The 24,739-nt window shown below is 40.1% G+C and overlaps 1 protein-coding gene and 1 long non-coding RNA gene across 2 annotated transcripts in view; one reads left to right on the forward strand and one right to left on the reverse strand.

The window, feature by feature from the left end:
- ARHGAP10 (Rho GTPase activating protein 10) overlaps positions 1-24,739 on the forward strand; it is a 130,987-nt gene that overhangs the window by 6,229 nt on the left and 100,019 nt on the right. The window lies entirely within an intron of this gene.
- LOC125692323 (uncharacterized) lies at positions 15,588-17,424 on the reverse strand. Its single transcript, XR_007376592.1, has 2 exons — positions 15,979-17,424; positions 15,588-15,828 (listed from the first exon to the last, which is right to left on the reverse strand). It is a non-coding gene; the product is annotated as an uncharacterized LOC125692323 (long non-coding RNA).

Below are 24,739 nucleotides of genomic sequence, written 5' to 3' on the forward strand. Positions count from 1 at the left end.
CCCAGCAGCTCCATGAAGGTCATGCAATTGTGACTGTGCTGGATGAGAAAACAGCTGCAGGTGCTGCAAGTGAAACACCCCATGCTACATAGCCAAAGTGCCTGGAAAAGCATCCCTCCAGCAAAGAGGATATTCAAACTGAATATAAAGTGTGGTTGGGTTTATGCCGTTCTCAAATTATTTTTCTAGACAGATATTTTCCATAATTCCTGGCAGACAAAAATGAATGCTGCATGTTTTTACTTCCCCCATAGCTACTTGCAGCTATGGACTGAGTTTCCCACCACTGTCCTGTTCTTGTGTGAATGCCTTCTACTCTGTTTTTTGTTTCCTCCTGCATCATCTTTTGCCTCCTGCGTATTTGCTCACCTTTCATGAGCAAAAATTGAGAGAAAATAGCCAGACACTCAAAAGCAGCGTGACCATAACAAGCCAAGACTAGGTGGGAAGTTCGTAATCCTCAGGTTGTCATCTATTAGAAAGAAGCAAAGGCGGGGAAGAATAGCATTGCACAGATGGAAAAAAAAAAAAAATAAAAAAAAAAATCAGTCTTCTTAAACTGATGTGGTTTTACTACTGCCTGCATCTTTGATTAAATTTATTGTTGTTCCTTGCAGCTGTCTTTCTAGCTTACAGGATTGGGCAGGTAGAAGTTATCAGGTCATTAGGTAGGTCAAGGGGTTTTTAACTCTACTGTCTCAGCTCATCTGATTGTTGCTGTATCCCTTAATTCTCTTCAGCTTTTATATGTTCACCTGTTGCTTGGGACTCTGTGTCCTTGAAGAGGGAAAAGAATGTTCTGTTTAACTTGGCAAGAAGGCTTAAGCAACCAGGACAAAACTGAGTAGAGCTGTGTATCAGAGCTTGGCCTTGGAGAAGGTTGTAGAGCTTGTGGTGTGGTACCCTCAGTCAGCCTGTTGCTATTAAGAGCTTTTTAATAGTGAAATTTCTCTCTTTCCCCATTAGGCTAAATTAGGGCTCAGAAGTGGCAAATAAGCACATGGAGTGATTGAAGCCTGTAGCATTTCAGCCTTTTTTAAAAAAAAAAAAAGCTGTAATACATCAAGTCTCAAAGCAGAGAGAGATCACCTTGTTGTTGTTTGTTGTAACCTGTAGCTTTGCCAGCTGATGTAATAGCTTGCATGCTTTAAAAACATTAAAAATAATGGAATACAGGTACAATGGAAAAAAGAAATACTTTTAAAATCAATAAAGAAAAAGCATCAGCTTGCAAACAGGAGTAGGGAACAGCTTGCCAGGTCACCAGGGACTAGAGAAAAAACTTGTTGAAATACAAGTTTGGAACACATCAGTGCTTTGAGAACAAGGTAGAATAATTTTGTGTTGTCAGTGTTGCTTTCCTGTTAAAATACCAGGTTGTATGCTCTCTGTAGAAGAGACCTATTATAATTAACAAGCTCAGTTACTTTCCTAAAGCTTTGTCAGTTCAACTGCTTGGTTGTCTTTTTTCCTGTAAGGAAGCTTTTCTGTAACAAAACAAAACACTTATCTTCAACTTGCTCTTTAAAAGTTTTTGCTGTGTGGTGTAACTCTGTAACATGATGAAAAGTGCTACAATAATAGCAGGGTGGCAAAATCTTTGGCTACAGCAAATGAGGACAAGCCCAAATGAAACAGCTAGAGATACAGAAATTAAGGAAAACAGCTGCTTACCTTTGGAAGTCTACAAAGACAAAGAGATCTCCAGCAAGCCAGCCTTACCTTCACTGCCAACCCTTAAATGATGTCTGGGAAGGAGTGGATCCTGGTTCCACCCCTTCTGCTCACTCAGGAACATTACATGCACCTGTGCTCCCCAGGGTTGGCTCTGCCTTCCCACCAGGTGCTCAATCAGTGGTTCAGGCTGTGACTTAGCATTTCTGCTAGATATGATGATATTACTGTTCTTCTGTTATGTCTTATTTTCTTTTAAATCTCTATACTTAGAGTAGTTTTAAATTTCTGTGTCACTTCTTGACTAGCTGTTGCAGTGTTATAACACATTCTGCACTTTTGACAAAAGACATTAAACAACCTGTCTCTTTCATAGCTTCTTTTAGTACTAATATTGGAAGTAGAAGAATGTAATGCTAAAAAGAATCTGCAAGCACTCCTCTGTCCCCTGGCCAAAGTTCATTACAAAACGTGTCTGTGTCAACCAACACCATTCGTGCTCTCTGGACATGCACCAAGGCTTCGATGTATGTCTTGCAGTGAAGGTCCCAAAATCGAACACAGTACCTGAGCTGTGGCCTCAACAGTGCTGAGTTCCCTGCTTCTGCTAGCAGCACTATTTCTGATACAAGCCAGGATGCCATCGACCTTCTTGGCCCCTTGGGCATTCTGCTGGCTCATGTTCAGCGAAGCTTTGACTAATATTCCCAGGTCTGTTTCCTCTACACAGTCTTTCAGCCACTCCACCCCAACCCTGTAACGTTACCTGGGATTTCTGTGGCCAAAGTGCAGGACCTGGCACTTGGTCTTGTTGAACCTCATCCCCTTGGCTTGAGCCCAGTAATGCAGCCTGTCCAGATCCCTCTGTAGGGCCTTGCTGCCCCCAGGCAGGTTGACACTTCCAGCCAGCGTGGTGTCATCTGCAGACTTACTGAGGGGGCACTCAAAGCCCTCATTCAGGTCATCAATAAAGACATTGAAGAGGACAGGCTCCAGTTCCAATCTCTGGATAACGCCTTTTGTTACTGGATTTAGCTCAATTCACCACCACTCTCTGATCCCATCTCTCCAGCCAGTTCTTTACCCAGAAAGGAGTGTTCCTGTCCGAGCCACGAGCTGCCAGATTCTGCAGGAGAATACTGTAGGAGACAGTGTTGAAGGCTTTGCTGAAGTCTAGGCAGACTACATCAAAAGCTTTTCCCTCATCCACCAGACAGGTCACTAGATCATCCAAGGAGATCAGGTTGGTCATGCAGGACCTGCCCTTTGCGAACCCATGCTGACTAGACCTGATCCCCCACTTGTCCCACACGTGCTGTGTGATTTCTCCTGAGACTATCTGCTCCATAACCTTCCCTGGCACCAAGGTCAGGCTGTAGTTCCCCAGATCCTCTTTATGACCCTTCTTGTAGATGGGAGTCCCGTTGGCAATTCTCCAGTCTTCTGGGACCTCTCTTGCTGACCAGGAACACTGATAGATAATGGAAAGCGGCTTGGCTATCGCCTCCACCAGTTCCCTCAGCACTCTTGGATAACTCTCATCTGTTCCCATGGACGTTTTATAGAATGTTACCACACTGATGTGATAGTTCTCATTTAGTGAGTGCTACTGGGCGAATTTCAGTGTTGTGTTGTTTCCCTCACACATTCTTTGCTTAAATCTGTTGGTCTTGTTTTCTGTCAGTCACTTCACAAATGTTGATAACTTCTGGACTATTGCTCCTCTTTGGATTAAGGCATACAGGAACACTCCTGTTGTACTTTATGCGATAGGGAGTTGAAAACTTGGTGGTGTCAGCAAATGTTCTTACATAGGATATCCACAAAAACAAAATGATAAACAACACAAAACAAAACAGTGGAAGGAGCTGTGCGTAGGAAATGTCATCGGGAAAATCATTGTCTGCTTAGGATCAGCCTAAGCATAACCTGTTTGAAATTCTTGCTAGTGTTTTCCTGTGTTTATTTGTAACATTGTTTCTTTTGTCATGTAAAATATGTACAGTTCAAAATGAGCAAGTATGGGATTAACCTTAAATAAACAAACAAATCTCTTAGCCTACAAAGTGTTTTGAAAACGTCTGAAGTGTGTACAGCGTTTTAGATGCTGCTATTTCAACATCCTGCAAAGTATGTTGGGCTGGATGAGTGAGATGAGAGACCAAGTTGTTAGATAAGACTGCACATCAAGTCTTTATTGGAGTTGGAGTTAGTAATTAGGAGGCCCAGGCATTTAACCTTCTAAGCAGGGCATTTGAATAAAAATTCTGTTTACTAAAATAGATTGCCATTCCATCACAGCACAGTCACTGTGTCTGCAATTTCAGGCTACCGATTCAGTTCCCACATGATGATCAGAAGTGTTTTGGTACAGGCACTCACAGATTAGAAGAAGGGATGCCGAACTGTAAATGCTTGGTTTTAGCACACGGTCACATTAAACATTCGGGCAAGGTGGTGATCACCTCTACTTGGTTCTTTGTGCTTTCTGGAACAGCAAGCAAAAACTGGAGATTGTGTTTAGCTTGGTGACTGTCAGAATCAGCAGTGTTTGCATTTGTTCTGGCTTGAGATGTATCCGGAATCTACTGCTCAGTTCCTGAACTAACTCTAAACTGGCATTAATTTTCAGATGCTGGTTAAGTCTCAGCATGTTAATTTTGACTTATCCAAACCTGGTCTTGTGCCTTATGGTCTTTTCTGTCCCAGGTTGCTGTTCTTCCCTGCACGCATGTTAATACTGGCTGCAGTTCACTGAGGTGGGCCTGCCGCACTGCTGCACCTTGCTTGTATCTGTGATGCAGCAGAGGTAGCCAGCTACATGCTTTCATGTTCAGTGCCAGTTGGAGCTTGCTTTCCTCTTTTTTCCTATCTTGGTAACCGTACCAACTCAGCCTCTGTCCTAGCAGATGGTTGCTGGTAGGAGGAGTCCTAAATTTAGCCCCCGATTGTTCCTTCTGGATCCATCCTTAGTCCCAATTCGGTGACTGCAACCTTCAGCAGATAGAAGCCAAGAAAGGCAGTTTTCCCTGCTCATGCTAACATCATTTGGCAAACCTTCGCTGAACCCGGCAACAACTATTTCTGCTGGCTGCTACTCAGCCCTAGAAGTAATTGGCTGAACTTTTGGATTCTTCTCTTTTTGTGTCTTGACAGTGGTAACTAATAACAAAAACCATCTGAAAATCCTGCAAGTGAATCCTGATCTGTCTTGCTTTAACGTGAAATAAGCGGCTCCCACTGAGCTGAAATCTAAGTCTCTGTCTGTGTTGGTTTACATTGAGTAATTATGGACAGGTGTCTTAAATTAAAGTAGCCTGAAACTTAGTTTACTAAGAGTAAAGGTTATAAATCGTGTGTAAAACCCTTGTGGCTTCTGTTTATGCCACTGGGAAAGAAGATGAAAATCAGAAATGTGTTGGGGTTTTCGTGGACAACAGTCAGCCATCAGCTGCATTGCGAGCTACCAATAGGCACATTGCTTTGTATTTTTAAGTAATTCGGTATTTGTAATATTAGTTGCCTTATTTTTTTTAATACAGAGAAGATGATTGTGCTCTGAGCTGGCTTCAGACCAAGAACTGCTTATGCAGTGATTACTGTTTGCAGACGCCCGCTTTGGAATTTGGTCTCTGAACTAAGCTTGCTAGGGGGTGTGTTTTCTCAGGTAGTAGGTTTCCTGCAACCTGATCTGAGAAATAAAACACCTGAATGCTTTTCCTTTCCATAGCCAATGGTGTGTGAGTAGTTTGTCTTACTCTGTCCAGATTGCACTTTGTTTAAAGTTTTATACAAAGGAATAAACTAGAACTTTCATGCTGTATACGTTTGAATTTTAATATTTCCATGCTACTGGTACATCAGCTGTCCCAAATTGGTTGCACTCTTAAGCTTGGGATGCAACACTGTACATCACTGCAGATTCCGGAGCTGCACTTCTCAGTGTCTGTGCTCCTGTGTCCTATGAGAATGTTTGCTTTGCCTGTCTGCTCTGCATCTTCCAGGAGATGTAGTTGTCATTTCTATTCAAACAACTGTTTATATATAATCTCTACTTTCTGCTTGCTGAAGTGAGAAAAAAATGGAGTATAATTTATAGCAGACCTTTTATTTAGAGATCTCTGGGAAAAGTATGTTGTGCTTTTCTGTCTTGCACGTATGAGGCTACATCGTATATTCACTGTGTAGGATGCCTGCTTAGTCAGGCATGCTAATATGCCTCCCTTTGAATCACTTTTCCTGCACTTTAAGTTAGATACTAATGCTCGAAACATTGCCTAAAGGTTTAAGCATTTTGGATGGATGTTTGTAAACATTTTGGATGGGTGTTTGAAAAGCAGGGTAGTATGAGTAATGTTGATGTTGTGATTCTATGGTCTCCCAGCGGTATTTGTGTATGAGCTTATATTTTGTATAGTCACGTCTGTGTACTGCTCATCTGTGATGAGGAATGAAGGGAACTAAAATTTACTAATCAGAAAAACTTCTTTGGTACGGCGTCCTTTCCTAAGCAGGGTTATTAATTGAGTTAGAGGACTTTAAGTTGATGATAGGATAGCCTGAAACACACTTTCTCAAACTAACAAGGGCCTTCATGATTGGTACAAGTGTCACTTTTGTAGCTATTGCCAGTTAAGAAGAGAATGTCATCCATTTGATGGTAAATGTCATAGGCGGTATTTGTTGCACCTCATGGTGCAGTGGTTTCCTGATGGTTCTCTGAGCAGCTTGCTGGCCGCAGATTATGTAGACTAATTTATGGAGGAAAAACTGTCAGCAAAACCACAATGAGTTGGGTGAGATTTGTTATTCAGTGTGTGCTCTGTGTGTTTTGGATAATGTAAAAGACTGCGTCAAGTGGTCTTTGCTAATTAGTTCTGACATAGCTAATACCTGAAATACGGGCAGGATGGTCATGTGGCCAACTCATGGATTGTCAGCAGTGAATATGTTTGTGTTGGGTCAACTGGGTTGTTTTAGGGAAAGGGGTATTGCATAACAAACGTGTTAAAATGTTTTGTACTTACTTGTATTTTTCTATGCTGAAGTAAAAGATTATGGTATTTATATATTTATACAGTCACCTGTTGTGTGCGTTCCTCATCTGAAAATGAGAGAGCACTGTAATTTGACTGTCTGCCCATCTACCAAGCAGGCTGATGTTGAGAATCTAAGAACCATAGGAGGTGTCTGTATTGTCAATCATTATCAGGCACAGCAAGACCAAACTGTGTATCTCCATTTCAACAGTGGCCTTCGGTGTTTCCCCCACCACTTCTTAATGGATTATAGTGGTGGAAGGGACATTTAGATGCAGTATATTAGGTGCTGCTTTTGCAACTAAAGCATATGTGTGCAGAAATACTCATGTGCTCGATAGGTGAAACTGCAGATATTGTGACCAAAATAATTTCCTGTTGCAGCAGAAAACAAATCCTCTGTCTACCTGAGATTTTCACTGGTGTCATTTCTGCAGAAGGAATATGGAATGTATAAATGTTGGCTTTTAAGTTTAAGAAAAAATGCAAGCGGTATTTTCTATTCCCTGATTGCCTTCCTGTGTCACTGTATATCAAAGTTTTCTTATTGATAGTAAGAAAGAACAGTGCACTCAGCTTGTTAATAAATGAAAGACAGCTGCTTTAAGGACATTCAAATGGTCATTATTCATCTTATAAACAAATTCCTGAGAGAGATGTTGGGACGTTAAGTATGTGATGCAGTCTGGAGAAAATGGTCTTTCTCCTTTCCTTTAAAAGATCCTAGCACGGGTTTGTTTCTTGCTTTCTAGTTGTAAAACTTCCTTTGTTTTAATTACTCACTAATAGAGGAAAACTGTTCGTGCATTATTGCAAAAAAGTGTAAATGGATACGGTCAGAAAAAGCTGTGCTTGCTCTCAAGCTGAGCCATTTGCTCAGTTGTCTGTATGACTCCTCACTTCTTAATCTGTGTGGCCGTGGATTCTTTTTGCTTTTAGCTCAAAACAAGAAGTTTACGATTCAAAGCAAGAGGGGAAAGGAACCCCCTTTGGCATTTTTCTGAATTACACATTCCACTGGCTAGCAGGAATCACACAAGTTGAGAAAACAATTCTGCTTGCAAGAGTTTTGCTTGGCGTTAGGGAATGGATTATGAAAGTACTGAACTCAAATAAAACCTCAGAAAGAGAAAACACAAATTAGAAAAAGATGTGGTGATCTTGTGACTTGTGTTACGTGCAGCTTCCTTCTTCTCTTTTGCATTTCCGATTTTCTTAAACTCTTTTCTGCCTTGGACATAAGGAGAACTGAAATGTCTGCAACTGAAACCTCTTTGAAAGCACAAAAAATGCCAAAACGAAAGCTTGGTTTGCAGCTCTCTAAAGCAGCTTTTAACAGTTAACCTGGATCTCATATACCTGAATCTTTGTTATACAAATCTACTGCCAGACTGCTTTGGTGCAGGGCTGTGCTATGAGCAGTCAGAAGTTCCTTTGGTCCAGCCTGTAGTGGGTTAGTTGAGAAATGTTGATTGAGTCATCACACCCATTGCTGTTTCAAATAAATAGAAGATAAACTGGAACTAATGTTTGCATCTTATTCCATTTGGTCTGTTTGGCTGCATCACAGCATAGTATTTAGCTCCATCACAGTAATGGGAACTATGATTTTGTTTATTTTTTCCCTGGTGCATTGCTAATTCTTTTGTTTTCTCCTTTTATCTTTTTTCTTTGTTTCATCCTGATTTTTGTGGTAGTTTGCCTTTCTTTTTTCTCCTTTCCCCCCAAATCTAAATCTGATTTCTCAGGGAAAGGCAGTTTCTCATTAATGCATAAATACTAGGTGCAAATTTGAAGAAACGATTCTTGAGAGACCATTATATAAAAGCATTAGAATATTATTTTTAGAAGCATCACATGCCTATTTTCCCCAAGGTTGCTTCCTAGATATCCTGGACAGTGTTATAATGCCATCTGTTTTTGCCAGTTAATCTGTGTGCTGTGAGGAGGATGAGCAGAATGGGTAGGGAAGCGTGCTGCCTGATGCCTTGTGGCATTTCTCTCCTTCCAGTTAGTTGACTCATATCAACACTGTAAAAGGGAATAACCATCGTTTGTACAAGATTCACGTGTGGTTTACTGTCAAAGTGGTTGTAGTGTACCAGTGGCACAGTATTGACTGCAAGAATACAAACTTTGTCAATGGCTTCTTTTCTACTTAAAGGCTATTACTTACAAAATGCTAGAGGAAATTTAAGTGCAGTTATGAATAAATTAAGCCATTTCCAGGTTTTTTTTTGAGTCTGACATTACAGAAATTGTTCCCTTAAGTGCTTCCCCCTCCTAGAAGTTTGTAGTAAATCCTGTCTCACATACTTGCACAATGTGAGTGTTACTTGATGCCTTCACAGCATGACAAAGAATGTGGCAGCTGGAGGACTAAGCATCTGCTTAGTTGCTCACGATCTAGGTCAGATAAATGTGGTGATCTGGGTAATAAATAATCCCCCAGACTGTTTCCAGTATCATACAACTTAGTGCATTTGTCTAACACTATGTAGAAATGGTGGTAGTTTTATCATTATCCATTTTCCTTCTGTTGCAGTATTGAAAAGAACATTCTAAGACAAATCTGGAAAAATATCAGTGTGGAAGTCAGCCAGGAAGGAAAATGAAATTACGCATTAAGACGCTTGCATTAATATGTGGTTATATTATGTTTGGCTCACTTGACCACTTGCCATTTAAAATGAGAGAAAAGATGAGTAGTGATGAGGGTACTAATTCTTTTATATGTAGCTGAAGATGCTGCTTCTTTAAGCTTGCTTTTTTGAATCATCATGGTTAAGATTTATAGTGGTTATCTAATTCTTACAATGGAAGATCTGTTTAAATACTTGCTACGGTTCTGTGTCCAGGTTGCTTTTGTGATCATGCCAGTGCCTGTAAACTGATTGCCTGAAAAGATAGATCCCTCAGTCCTGAAAGTTCTGTTTTTTTAATATAGATCATTTTCAAAGATTTAGTTACGGTTTTGTGTGTTTTTTTTTCTTTTTCTTTATCTTTTTTTCTTCTTCTGAAAGATCTGCTGTTACTCCATGTAAAATATAAGCATTGGAAGCTCTACCCATTGTTGCAAGAACCGGGTGTTTAAGGTGACAGGTATCTATCTGTAACAAATGTGTTGGGAGTGAGACTTAGGTGAACAGCTGAGCCTCTTGTCCAGTGATGCCTTTGCTGCTGCTGACTCTCTCAAGGTGGAGGCGCCTGCCCTTGTAAGGACTGGGGCCTGGGGCACAGGGCGAGCAGCTTATCCAAGTGTGTGCCTGGGCTGAAATGTAAAGAAGTCTCAAGTCTTGCACTTTCATTCTGTGTACAAGTCAGCTTTCCTAATTGCATGTATTTCTACTTTTAAATACTACATATGCCACAGTACTTGAGTACTGGTAGAAATATAGTTACTGTCTGTGTTTTTTTCTCAGATCCTTACCTTAGCATGAAATTACTATTCCCTGCTTCTTCCAAGCTCATGCATAGCCACAGCTGTCTTAAGCACTTGATGCTCACAGTGCCAGGCAGATGGAAGCTGGAGAGCTAGCTTGCATCTAGGTGTATGCTGAGGCCCTTGTCATGTGTAAGGTTTGAGTACCAGTTAGACGTGGGGATTACATGTAGCACAGGGCTGTGATGAGACCACGTCCAAGCAGGACGCTCAGCCCTGCTGTGTGCATGCAGGACACTGACATGCCTGGCTTTTGCCAACTTCTGAGCTGCTATGAATTATGATATTGGCATACTCCTTTGTGTGTTTCTCACAGTGGGTTCAAGACATGTCTTGAACAGCTGGTTAGACATGCTTCATATTTGAATCCTGTTTTTCTTGCATTACTGCTGCATTGTTTTGCTTTCGTGACTTTTAAAAGAATGTACATGATGAGTTGCTTCCTCTTTGGGTGGTGGGTTTCCTGAACAATATTCTCCCATGGTTGCAGATTTCACACAGCCCTGAAGTGACTGTTCACATCTTGGTCCTGTGTTTAACTGTGCTATTATTGTCAAATTACCAGCTCACTGTTTCTAATAAGCAGGCTTTCTTGAAAAATAAATGCTGTTGGTGTCATACACCAATAGTGTATGTAATACTGTATAAAAATGTGTATGTAATAATACACAAAATAGTGTCTCAGTTCAGTCAATGGTGTCTTTTTTTTTTTTCTTTTTCTGAAAAATGTATTTTTTGATAATCTGCATTCATAGAATCACAGAATCATAAAATGGCTTAGATGAGAGGGAACCTTGAAGGTCATCTTGTTCCAACCCCTTGCCACAGACAGGGTTGCCAACCACTACTAGATCAAGCTGCTCAGGATCCCATCCAACCTGGCCTTGAACACCTTCAGAGTTGGGGTATACACACCCCCTCTGCACAGCCTATTCCAGTGCCTCATTAGTGTCTGAGTAAAAAATTTCTTCCTAACATCTAACCTAAATCTTCCCTCTTTTAGTTAAAGTTATCCCCGCTATCAGTAACATTTAGTTAAAGCCAGACTTTAGAGTTGCTGTGTTTAGGCACTACCCAAATGCCAGCTTTTCTGCATTTACTTGTTGTAGTTATATGTCCTTTAAGGTATGAATTCTATGTTTGAAACTTTTTTTCTTTATTGTACTATCTTCTAATTTATTTTTGATCTGCCTTTGGAGACATTTGGTGAACTTGAACAGTGAGGCTTTCCTCCTGTGTGCATGTGGGCCTTTCCATGATTTGGATACTGTACAGTATTTATGCCTGCAGGGATTATCATCTTGAGTGTGTATGTGTTAAGTGCTCTGGGAAGAAGAAGATAGCAGTTAACGAAAGCATAAATTGCCTGTGTTTCCCTTTTGAAGTGGAAACTAGCTGTGCTCTAGAGGCAACATTTTGTATTACTTCATAATATGGTAGCAAAAAATGAATGAATTGATGAGGGAAGTGTTTGGGGGAGAGCCACTGGGACTTGTCACTGCAGTAAGAACACTTATATTGCATAAGACAACTGACATCCTGTTCAGCAAGGCACTGTGTGCCGTTCCCCTCAAAATGCCATATGCCAGTAATTCTTATCTTGGAATAATCATGAAAATAAAATGTAAAAAAAGAAAAAATTTCAGTTCTTGTTTGGACCACGTGTTTGTGACTAAAATATTGTGGTGTGATGTTAACATAAATTGTAACTCATGCTGGTGCTCCAGAGTACATAATAAAACAGATGTGTTTTAACTACCCCTCTGACTATTTGTAGTATATAACTGTAGGTATTGTCTTTAGTGGGATGAAATTGAAGGGAAAAAAAAAAGGTAATTATAGTTTTCCCTTGCTTCAGGGGAATTGCAGTGCTTGTTTGGAGAGTTTTATTATCAACCAGCAGAGATCCTTGTTGCCCGTTCTCCAGCAGTCATGTGTTGACTGAGAGCAGGATGAGAAAATACACAAGTGAGAGCAAAGGTAAATAAGAGTCAGCAAGTCTCTGTACAACCTGGGTTGTCGCGTTTCTTTTAGTTTGCAACCCTGCACTTAAAGTGACATTGCGAAACCCTGGTCACAAGATGAGCTAAGTGGCAGTTACAGGTCTGTGCATACATTTTTTTCCCTATGGACTTTGTACCATAAGCAACCACTCAAAAAAAAACCCCAAAAAACCAAAAAAACAACTCACATTTGTTTTGGCTAGTGTCAGCCCTCAAAATTTCTCACGGACCTTGGTCTTTTGGCTTGAAAAGCAGAGACGGTTATGATTTAGTGCAATCTCAATGAGCCACATCTAACAGATCTTAGAGGTCTAGTGGACTGCAGTTGGGGAATCAGTAGCCTAAGGTTTGCAAAGAGCTCCAAAGCTTTTCTGCAGGGTGAATCCTGACCTAAAGCACCACTTCAAAAGTAAAGCAGCCCCAGATGCTGAAGCTAATCATCATTAGAGGCTTACTATTCTTTGTTATGTACCTTCTGACTGTGATCATGCTTGAGATACTCAAGCAAACATGGCCTTCATCTGTGCAGGACAGTGAGAAACCATACTCCCATGATGTAGCAGTTATTTTTTTTTAATGCAGATAACCCAAAATTGTTGTGATATTAGTAAAGGCTGGAACAAACCTCATGTGGTAGCCTGTCTTGTGCTGCTGGGCTCGACTGAGCTGCTTCCTCCACCTTTTGCTGCCTTCTCCAGTCTTCTTTCTCCTGGCCAGATAGAGAAGGTCCTCTTTTGCTTGCCTGCAAAACTTCTAAGACAAGCCAAGGTGTTGCTTGTGGAAGCTCTGTGAGGCAGGCAAGGGGCTGTGTTCTGGGAGGCTCTATCTTAACGCTGGAGATGTTCAGAACTGTGATGGAACTGGTTGGAACAACTTAAACCTGAAAGCGGGGCTTTTCCTTGAGTTGTGTTTGAAGATGTGTGAATATCTTACTCTTGTAAGTCATGGATAAATGCCAACTCAAATGGGCCAAGGAGAAAATCTGCGAGTTTGACTGAAGAGTGCAAAGCCCAGTGCTGATTAAGAATCCTGTTTGTTTTAGGATCTCACAGCTGATATGTTAACATGACATTTCTCCAGGAGTATTTTTGGTATGTAATCTCATCTCAAGAAACATTAGTAAATGAAGGAAGGAATGGATTGAGAAAATTACTGTTAAAAATATTTTTTATATATATATTTGATCCTTAATTTTCCAGTGCTTATTGGTTCTAGAAAACGACATTGTACAGCAACTGTGGTGTAAGATGCAACATTCATGAAGAGTTTTTGGTTGGGAAGAGCAGAAGGAAAAGCAAAAAGCCATAACTGTCTTCTTGTCTTCAGTTTTTATTTCAGAGCTAGATCTTGTTCTTTCACAACTTACCCACCTGATGAAAATGACTAGTAAATGAATTAAGAAACAAATGAAAGATCTTGAATGTCAGCCATCTTTAGTGTTTCCAAACTGCTTGAAAATAAGAAGTGGAAAGTGTGGATAGTGCTTAGTGGTGGTTCAGGAGAGCATCCATTCCATGTTTTAGAAACTTGTGGTGCAATTTTAATCCTTAGATGGTCCCACTGAAGTCAGCAGACTAATATAGGTAAATGTTGCAGGATTGTAAAATTGATAATTCCTTTACAATCATTGATAATATTGGATTGCTCTTCTCTAAAGAATTGCAAGATAGAGTTTCCATGCAACAACTCTTCAATGTTTACCTTATTTTGTTTGAAAAAGAATGACAAGGAAGATGATGAGAAATCCTTCTGAGATTTAACTTGGATACATGCTGCTTATGCTTTCAAGTTCTATTAGCATAAATACTTTCTTCCTAAAATACAGTATTTCATCATATTCTGAAGAATAGTAGTTACTTGTTATGTGAACACTTAAGTTGCTTGCTGGTAGCATCTTTAATGTTGCCATTAAAGGGATGTGTCACATTTATTTAACCTGGTTCCTTAAGCTGTACTTCCATACATGATTATGCTGTCTCTCTGTGCGCCTTGTAATAAGTTCTGTACTCGCTGAATTTCCATTGTATCTGATGGGGAACTAGAAGGTTCAAATATAGGAGAGTCTTGTGTGTTCCAGGAGCAGCAATATTTGTGAAAGGAGAGGAAAGACCTGGCTTAGGAAGGCAATGGAAGAGATGAATCCGAGCAAAGTTGGGTTTGCTGCTGTTCAACAACATTACAATACATGAAGGGAGCATATGAACAGGTCAGGCAACAGCTGTTTACGAGGGTTGGTAGCGATAGGACAGGGGGGAATGGTCTTAAACTGAGACACGGGAGGTTTAGGCTAGATATTAGGAGGAAGTTTTTCCCACAGAGAGTGGTGAAGTACTGGAAGAAGGAGGCTGTGGATGCCCCATCCCTGGAGGCATTCAAGGCCAGGCTGGATGTGGCTCTGGGCAGCCTGGTCCAGTGGTTGGCGACCCTGCACATAGCAGGGGAGTTGAAACTAAGTGATCATTGTGGTCCTTTTCAACCCAGGCCATTGTGTGATTTAATGATTCTATGTTTCTTTGATTCTATGGTTCTATGATTCTGGGACACAACAAATGGTATGATTTTTTTTCAGGGGAGCTGAGCACATTTGACATTTGCGACCATCTCTCTTTCACTTATCCTAAAGTAAAAATATGTTTTACTTGAAATGCTGTGACTGAGCAGGACTGTTGCTTGTGCAGTACAGTAGGAAGTCCTGTGTGGTTCTGAGGAGTCAGCATGGAGGGAGTGCTTTATGTCCTTGCACTGTTCCAGGAGCTCACAGAGCAGCTGGTGCCATTTTCTAATGGCATCTCTAGCACTCCAGCTTCCTGCAGAAATAGAGACATATCCTTTCCAGCTATCATTATCAAATGCATCACTGAAGACTTCGGGTTTTTACTTGTTCTGTTGCCATTTTCAACGTATATGGCAGGTTAAATAAAGCAGAACTCTATTTATTACGGTTGGTTTTGGTTTCAATGTGTGCCTGTGAAGAGTGGTGTGCAGAGCTGCTCCTGAGTGCTGTGCTGTTGTTGGAGGACTGGGCTTGACAGAGCAACATCCGCCTATTCTGTCCCAGCCTGTAAGCTGGCTGGGAAAAGTGGGGCTCAAAGCTGAAAAATGCTTTCCATACGCTCTCCACTTAGTGGTCTACAATTGCATGTGAGAAGTAACAGCAGAATGTCATGAACACACTTTTCAGTTGGAAAATAAAGGCTGAATGGATCGGCTGGATCAAGGATACTGCATTTGTTCACGGCTATTCTTCAGGGAAAAGAAGAGACATTTCAACAATGTTTGTCGATGCTGATCATTGGTGTGAAACATTTGCTGAATTCTATCTGGTGATGTTCAAAAACTTTCTCTTTTATTTTTCAAAGCAAAAAGCATAGCATGATGTCCAGCTAGATTAACTGCACCTTTTGCATGCATGTATTTAACACTCAGGTGGTTAAATTACAAACACCATAGAGACGGTTATAAGAGCAAGTTGGGATTAACCCCTAGATTGTGTTCTGTGTCCCAGAGGGTCACTGTGACAGCTGCTGAGTACATTGGGTTTGGCTGGTGGTCAGGCAAAAGGCCAAGCTGGGAGGGGAATGCTTCTACGCTGGCGTCACAGTTGCTGTTTCTCTCACTGCAGAACTTCAGTTCGTGTGGTTCTAGTAGTGCTTTCTGCTGTCTTATCTTTCTGACAGAGGAGAGTAGAATACTGTTGTTTTATTACGTAGGACAAGAAATGCATTTTTCAAAAAGAAAAGTAGTTTTTGATATTGCATCTTCTTTAATCCTGTGTTAATCACTAAATGAAGGGGGCAAACACTGCCGCACAAGAACTTACACCGTCTTGTGACTTGAGCCAGTGAGTAATTACTTCATAGCAGTCAGTCTTCTGCTCTGTGGCTTTCAGCTTATGACTTTGATTACATGGAAAGTCTGAAGGAAGCGGATCCTTCATGTCGGTTTGAGTTGTGGGTTTTTCTTCTTTCTTGAGTGTGAGACAGAACAGGTTTCCGGAGGAGCCAGACTGAAAGACTTCAATTAGGAAAACCGGACTATCTATCTTACATTGTCAAACAACGCTGCCACTCCCATCTCTGTTGAAACGTTGTGGCTGGCTTTATTAACCAGGTTAATTTGAGGCTTTTCTTCCATGCTGAAATTACTCTTAATTTCTGTGTTTTGATAAGGAACTTGGATAAGTATTTGATAATGGTTTTGCTTTTACAGTTGTATCTACATAACAAAGTCTTTGACAAATTGAGAAGTGCCACAAAATTACTGCTTTGTTTTCATTTAAATAACAAAATTGAAAAAGTAGAGATGACTTCTTATCTCAGTTTTCCCTTTTTAAACCACTCCAAAAACAGTTTTTTTTGTCCTTTCCAGTCTAACTTATGGTTGATTTTAAATTGTGTTCCCGCATCTCACTTCATACTTCTTGAAAGAAATCAGTAAAGACAGAAGAACAGATTGTGTCTCCTTAAAATAAAAAGGCCGTAAATTGTTACAGACTCATACAGTAATGTCTGTTACAGCATGGGTGTTGTCATTGAGCTCACTGAAGTATGTCTTAGATGTGGCTTTACTGGGTTAGGGTTATCTGTTTCTCTTTTGCACTCCAGGGTCCTCCTGCTGTTACACTGTGATTTCTGTATTGTAGGTTGCTTGTATAGTCAATTTATTCTGCCAAGCCTTTTCCTCTAGAGATTTCAGATTCAGTGACTTAAGTTCACTTTCAAAAATGAAGTGCTTATTGCTCTTAAAGTCTGTGATACACTGGGAAGGAGTTTTAGAAAAGAAACCAACAACCTTTGTGAGTGCTTTTTTTCCCCTTCTGAACTACCTGAGCATAAATCAGTAGTTCTTTTCTAGCAGTCTTGGTCACCTATGTTCTTGTTTCCAAACAGTAGCTGGTCACTTAAGGCTGAAACTCCACGCATTTGCCTCAAGCCATACATTCTGGAGTGTATAAGCACCACGTTTTTAGTTGAGCCTACAGAAAACTAATTGCTAAAATCTTTTTATTATTTTTGTCAGCTCACAAAAGCGCCATTTTTACTGAACTACCTGCCAAAAATGTTCTTTCCTGTAGCTTTTACTGTCCAAATGCATTAAGTGAGGTAAACCACATGCCATTTGTATGAGTTAACTGATTTCAAATGCTAATAGTTTATAATTTTTTTTGTGATATACAATGAGCAGATGGCAGATGACAACTTAATCATTTGCATTAGCTAAACTCAGACTTAGGCAGTTATAACCTACAGTCTCCGTTATGGTTCATGTTTGGTGCTTTTTTTTTTTTTAATAAAGATTGTTCATTCTTCACTTAGTATCAGGTCATGTCAGTTATTCAATTCCCTTTTTCCATCATCTTGCTTGTTTTACACTTGCCTCTAATACTCTAGCGCTCCACTGGGGTATGAATAACCTGGTTTAAAAGGCAAGCATATTTCTAGTGTTGTAAGCAGCCAGTACACTTTGTGCCAGTGAGTGCTAAAGCTTGAGCTATAAGGCCAGTACAGCTGAAGTGCAGAACGATAGATATGCAGTGTTTATCCTACAGTCTTAAGTTAAGCAATTAGTGTGCGATGCTGATGAATTCCAGTGGCTGTCCTGCAGTTAAGTGACCAACCCCTTCACTCTAGTGTTATCCAACTGTGCTCAGAAAACAATTGCATACATTCTCCTAAGATGTAATAATTGTGAATTCTTCCATTTTTCCATTGCTAGACCTCCTAGACAGATAGTACTTTAAGAGCCTTGTTGGTTGGTTATTTCACTGTTTAGTTGATAACAAAAATAAATGCTGTATTTGATGTAGTGTAGCATATACTGCTAGCTCTGTCACATGGAGCAACCATTGTCTTTTAAAAGATAACTTCATCAAACAATTACATGTGTACAAATGCATACTGTGCATAGCTGTCTTCCTGTGTGAGATAGATTCTGCATATTTATTCCCTGGTGAAAGGTGAAACATTTATTTGACGCTGTTATTTATTTTCACATTTAGTAGTTTGAGCCAACATCCTTGAAATCTGGTGTCCTAGTCTGAGCAGTGTATATTTAACATGCACTGTCAATGAATATACAGATACTACAGTATAGCAGAGCAGTTAGCTACACATTTGTAACACCAAAACAGAAAAGACAAGGACACTCACCTGTATCATGGGCTTGCTTAAGCAACTCCGGGGGAGCAGATGTCCAAAAGAGCTCCTTCCCAACTGGCAGTCAGCCCTTAAATGGCTCTAGGAGAGATGCAGCCTGGCTCCACCCCTTCCTGCAGCACAGCTGAATTGCCTTCACCTGTGCTCCTCTGGCTGTCTCAGTGCTCACCTCAGGTGATCAATCAGAGGTTCAGGCAGTGATTCAGCAGTTCCCATACATACTGTCAAACAGTTCCTTCTTTTAGCTACTGGACTAAGAATGCATTTATTCTTGTGTTATTGTGTTTTAGAAGAGAGAATTCATGCATGTTTTTTTTTAAATTAATCATTTATGAATAGCCATAGGTCAGTTCCTCCTTTTTATTTATTTATTTATTTATTTATTTTTAACCACTTATTTCCTCTGGCATATGTGGTTAAAGCTCTTTGAGTACGTTGAATATGTCCAGACAGGCAAAGCAAAAGTAAGCTGTGAGTCTGTAGGCTGCTGAGAAGTGTGCTAAGCGGGGACAGTGCTTGAATATAAACTGTTGGTGCTGGGTCCAAAGCAAAAATCAAAAGTTCTTGTTTTATAAACCAGTTGTCTAGAACATACTCATGCACTTGCCCCAGAAATGGTAATAGAAATAAATCTAAACATTTTATATATTAAAAAAACCAACACCAACAAATCACCTTTTCTTCCTCTTCCAAAAATGCCGGCTTATTTTTGTTTTCATTAGTTGCCATCAGTGAAATGCAAAGACAACAACAGCAGCTGACTTCTATAGCTCTGTGCATTGCCTTTCACACCATCACTCAGCTGATAAGAGAAACTGCATTATTTTCTGTGTCTTGAGAACACCTTGTGTCAGAATGGTGCACAGCAGTGCAGCTGAAGCAGCTAGAGGAAAATAAACAAAAGTTATGTCCTTTCACTCTTAAATTATACATGCTGTGCTCATTTAGGAACAAAAGTAGCATGTATGATAGTAAACCAACCAATTTTTGTTAAAGCATAATGGATATAAGAAATCTTTAAAAAGTACCTTACTGCATGATATGTTGCAAGTCTTTTTGTTTGGAAATAGCATGAAGAATGAAAGTTTCATTAGAAGACTGAATAAATGGCTCACTTTCTCGCTTGTAGGATGTGTTGCTGTGGCTATGTAGAATTACAAGTTTTTAATACTTCGTGCTTCTCATGGCGATGTAGTTATTGCTATTCTAAATTGCTTTTGTTTATTTTTTCTAGTGTTCATTTAGTAATCTTTGATTTGGGAACCAGATGCCACTGATGCTGTGATTGGAAAGTCATTTTGGAAAAATCCCAAAGCGAGGCTTTCACTTGCTTGTGTGCCAATAAATTTAAAGTCAAATATTTTTCTCCTAGTTGGAGCTGTGTGCAAAATTACATAGTGATATTGTATGACTGGTTCATCGGGTTCATGTGAAGTTTGTAATCCAAAACTGACAGAAGGATTAAGAAGTTCCTGTGCATTTACAGTTCACATATTGTACAGCTATAGACACCAGAGTTGAGTCATGTTCTTCTTTTGGTGTACATCATACAACGTAGTTCAATATTTAAATAAATACTTCCTGGCGAGTTGGTTACTATACATTCATATAATGAGCAATAACCTTATTCTGCTCTCCAGGCAAATAAACTGGAATAATAAGAGAAACTTCCAGCTGAAATGATGCTGGAACATCAGGATCCTCCTCTAGTGGCTGTTTAAGAAAGAAGGCCATTAAGAGCACTTCCACATTTCATGTGTTCTGGTGCTTTCAGTTGTTGTTCCTGCTTTAATGGAATCCTGTATTCAGTATACAGAAGTTGGGATACTTTGTGGTATATGTGTATGGCCTTGGTCTGACCAATTAGAAGCTTCAGTTTCGTGGTTCAGCCAGATACAACTGCTATCAGATATATCTATGGGATTAAAACAAAATTCTTTTGACACAAAAGTGTTAGGATACTTTGTGCTTAAGATCTGTATATCACAGTTTTGGAAATGAACTCAGCAAAATCCTTTTTCACTTGGGCATCTTGTTTAGCTGCCTGATGCTATGCTTCTTCTGAAAGCTCTCTATAACATAAGTACAGTCTGTTCTCTGCACCACAGTGCTGCCTGCTGTTTCTCTGTCAAAATTTAGATTCATTTCCCTTGTTTCTAGATACAGAGATTATTTCTGAACTTTTTCCTCTGTGGGAGTCTGCTGAGACCATCCCAACTTCCTTGATGTTGATAGTTCCCCCTGGGCTTTCCCAGGCTGGAAGAAAAATAAAGGGAGTGTGATACAAATCTTGCCAGAATTCTTAGCCTCTGCCTTTTGAATTTAGCTTTTAAGTTTTCAGTGTAGAAATGCACTGAATTGTCAAATATTTTTCCAAAGCATGCTCTTTCTTCACCTTTTAATAAATAAATAGTCTGAAGGTTGGGCACTTGCCCACCACTTCTTGAATAATAGATCATATCTGCTCCTTTGTCTGATTCCTTACTGTGTTTTCCTCCATCTTCATCCACTTAGAGTTTCAATGTACTTGGTAAGATGAAGTCTTTCTCAGCTTACTACAAGAATTCTATGTTGTTTTCATGGCCAATTTGAGCAGAGGAACTGGTGAAAATGTGACTTTCTTTTTGAGTGTTGTAAAGTCCTGCTAATTGGTAAGTAATTGCTGGCATGCCTGCTGTGATGTGATCTTCCTGCCTCAGGCTGTGCTGTGTTCCCTCCACAACTTCCCCAGCTACATCAATCAGGTTTCGGTCTGCTTCCATGCTTTCTAGGATGAGAATTCTGTTGTCAAATAATGAAGTCAGCACTGTTTCTTGGGATGGAGGGAGGTCTTAGCTCCACTGATGGGTCATGTCTTGCTGCTGTGTTCGTGTAAAACTCAGCTGCCATGAGTGAAGTTTGGTGAGCTAAGGAATTAAGTAGATGTGCCCTGCTGGTTATTAGAATTTTTGAAAGTAAATGCTCTGAATTCAGAGGCTGTTTCATTTCATATTTGTGAGAGATTCTCTATTCTATGTGTAGGCTTGATTAATGTGAGAATACTCCACATCAACAAAACTTTTGTAAGTTAGAGCATACAGTGTCAAAATTGAGTGTCCACCTAACAGTAAATTATTTCTTTTGTAATCAAAATAATATTTCAACAAAATATTTTCTTCTATGTAAACATTACAGTTATTGTTTGGGAAATAGTTCTGGGAAAGAAAGCTATTCTCTAGGGTCAGAACACTCCTGATGCTGATGTTGGATAAGTATCTGCATAATAAACACATTTTTTCCCTTCACTACTTTATTTCTTTGACAGACTTTTGCAGTTGAGGAATGTGTTCTCAGCTAACTGGCATAGCTCCTTGTCATTAAAAGTTTAACTGTATGATCTCATTTTCTTCTTAATGAACATCCTTATTTGCAAATTGTACTTGTGGCACTTACAGCTTCAGTGGAACATAAATAGTTTGAGAAATGGGAGCATAGCCATCCGACAGAACAAATAAGAGTAAAAGAAGCTATGAGTAAATGCAAAAGGACCTTGAAATTTATGGTATCTGACAAAAGGTCACATGGAAGAATACAGAGTACTTAAATTCCTCTTCCACATAACAGCTGAAGTTGACTTTTAAAAGACGAAGTCTGCTAGAAAATTCGCAAATAGAAATCCAATCTCACCTCCTGAGTTCGTGCATCTTTAAATGAACAATAATAAAATCTCGACCTTTGAAAACAGAATCACAGAATCACAGAATTGTAGGGGTTGGAAGGGACCTCCAGAGATCATCGAGTCCAACCCCCCTGCCAAAGCAGGTTCCCTACACCAGGTCACACAGGTAGGCATCCAGGCAGGTCTTGAACATCTCCAGAGAAGGAGACTCCACCACCTCCCTGGGCAGCCTGTTCCAGTGCTCCGTCACCTCACTGTAAAGAAGTTCTTGTGCACATTTGTGCAGAACTTCCTATGCAAACAAACGCTTTTTCACGTTTTCCAACTCTGTCACTCTTGGAAGACAGTTTGCAGATCTGCACACTGATGTCCATCCTGCTACTACTTTGTGCGCTGTGATGCAGGGGAACTTGTCCAAAAGTTTCTGAAATGCTGGTATTTCCCTGAGTACTGTTGAAATTTGGTTGAATAATCTCATAGTTCCCTGCATTGCAAATTAGTTTTTCTTAGTCCTTGGTTTCCAGTCATTTCTTCTTTTTGTCTGTTTTGATGTCAGAGAAATGGAGGTTTTGAGAGTGGGGAGGAAGGTGGTTATGATTCCCTTGGAAACAGATTATTGTGGAATAACAAAGATGATTTCCATCATAGTTGACAGACCCTTCAGCGGAGTCTTTTAGGGTGCAGGCTTTACGTCAGGGTGCTGAAGAAGTGGCTTCATGGGCAGGGTTGTAGAGCCAGGGACAGAGCTTATCTTTTTTTTTTTCCCTTCGTGAGTGGTATTTCAGGCTGTGCTCCTGAAAATCTGAACCAAAAGATCACATCAGTGCCTGAGAAGTCACAGGGGTGCACTTTTTTTGTGAGAGCTGGTGTAGATGCTCTGGGAGAGCACTTGTCTCCCCTGAGCCTTTGAAGGTGCTCATTTACCAAATGCCCGTGATGCAAAATGGCCTTGGCAGGGTGGAGTAGGGCTGCCTTTCTGATTTCAGAGATCCAGATTAAAAAAGCAAACAACCAGAGCCCAGGAAGGTGTGGTGCAGCTGGGTGACACTAAGATAGGACTTGGCAGCTTCCCTACAGCCACACAAGATGCTACTTCGTGATATTGCACACATGGTAATTAGCAACTTAATTGCTGGTTCCTTGATGCTGAGGAATGTGAAGTTTGTACCCCTGTACTTGCGAGAACAGAAAGAAGAGACATGAGTTAAATGTTTCCATGGTTGAACATAGGACAGTGAAAGAAGGTAGAAAAGATAATGCATGTTTTATTTTAGTATGCTGTACGCTTTCTGTAGGAGAAAATAATGGATTGAGATTCTGGATTTTTTTGGTATGCATTCTGCATATCTGTGAACATAGATATCTACTCAAATCTAAAGTCTTTAACTATTCTGTTTTAATTAATGTGAAGAATGGTGGCAATTGTAATATTGGATTATGCATTTCACAGAAGGAAAACCTTAAAATAGTAACCTAACAAATTGAGATCTAACAAAGACTGTGTAGTTCTCTCCCTTTAGAAATGGGAAGGAGGTTAGAATGAGGCTGTCACAGTGCTCAGTTGTGGCTTGCTTTGACATGAGAAGTGTTCAGTCAGGGAAGCCATTCACCTTATCAGCCCCTGTTTCTTTGTGGCATATTTGAGCCACAGTTAGTGATCCCAGGATGGACTGAAATGTTCATCAGCAATGACAAGTCCTCTGGAAGAAGGACTGAAGACTGATTGGTTCCTGACAGAGGCAATATTCTGATGAATATTAATGTCTCCATTATTCATTTTTCTCTATTTCTCTTATTTAGTAAATAATAAACACTTGGTAACTTTGATGTAATTATTTTTTGTATTCTTTGGAGGCCAGTGGGAAAGTATTTGGTTTTTGTCCTGAAAACTTGCTGCTCACAGTAAACCATATTGGTTTTTTTAATCATCCATAGCTTTTTTTTGTGCACTAGGTACTGCTGGTGGAATGAGACGGTGAAGTCAGAGGAGGCTGCAGCAAGGCAGGGGCTGCAATGTGGGGGCATTGGTGTGATCCCAACAGGAGTGCTGAGGGCTGCCCACTGAAATGGGGAAGATGTCAGCAGAAGGAAACTTTTAATTGGGTGGTGCTGATGGACTTATCTCTAACCTGAGCGCGTAAACGCAGAGGTTGTGAAGCATCGGCTGCTGAGTGCTTGGGGTTGTGAATGGAAAACGTGGTTTTGTTGGGCCAGTAGCAGAACGGTATTGCTAATTGAATTACAATGAAATGTTGTTCTGGTTTTTCTCATTTGTTTTAAGGGTGTGGGATATTCCAAAAAAGCCAACGCTGTATTGTGCTGGAAAAAAAAAAAGCTACTTGACAAGTCAGTCATTAATGACACTTCATTTTTAATCCTCACACTTGGATTTGCTAAGCTTTCACAAACTCATTGGTAACATGACAATATTAAGTGAAGGTAGTAGCAAAATTTGTGAAGAAGGAAGCAGTAGGGTGACTGGTGAGAAGGCTAATGTTGGTGCTTCATACTGAAGATGAGTTTGGTAGCTGTCTGCTAACCTTAGTTGTTGAAGGAGAGCAATTTGAACCCATGTTAAACAAAGCTGCTGTCAGTCTGTTGTTCCTGGAGGATGTCTGTTAGAATAAAGAAGACTACAGTTAGTGATGAGGAATGGAGAAGCAATGCAGCTCTTCTTAGATAAATGTTTTGATACTGTAGAAGTGAAGCTTGAGGTAGAAATTGCATTTTACTTTAGAAAACATTAATAAAAGGACTGTTGCAAGTAA

This window comes from Lagopus muta, chromosome 4 (genome assembly GCF_023343835.1).
Source record: "Lagopus muta isolate bLagMut1 chromosome 4, bLagMut1 primary, whole genome shotgun sequence".
In the NCBI taxonomy this organism is placed as follows: domain Eukaryota; kingdom Metazoa; phylum Chordata; class Aves; order Galliformes; family Phasianidae; genus Lagopus; species Lagopus muta.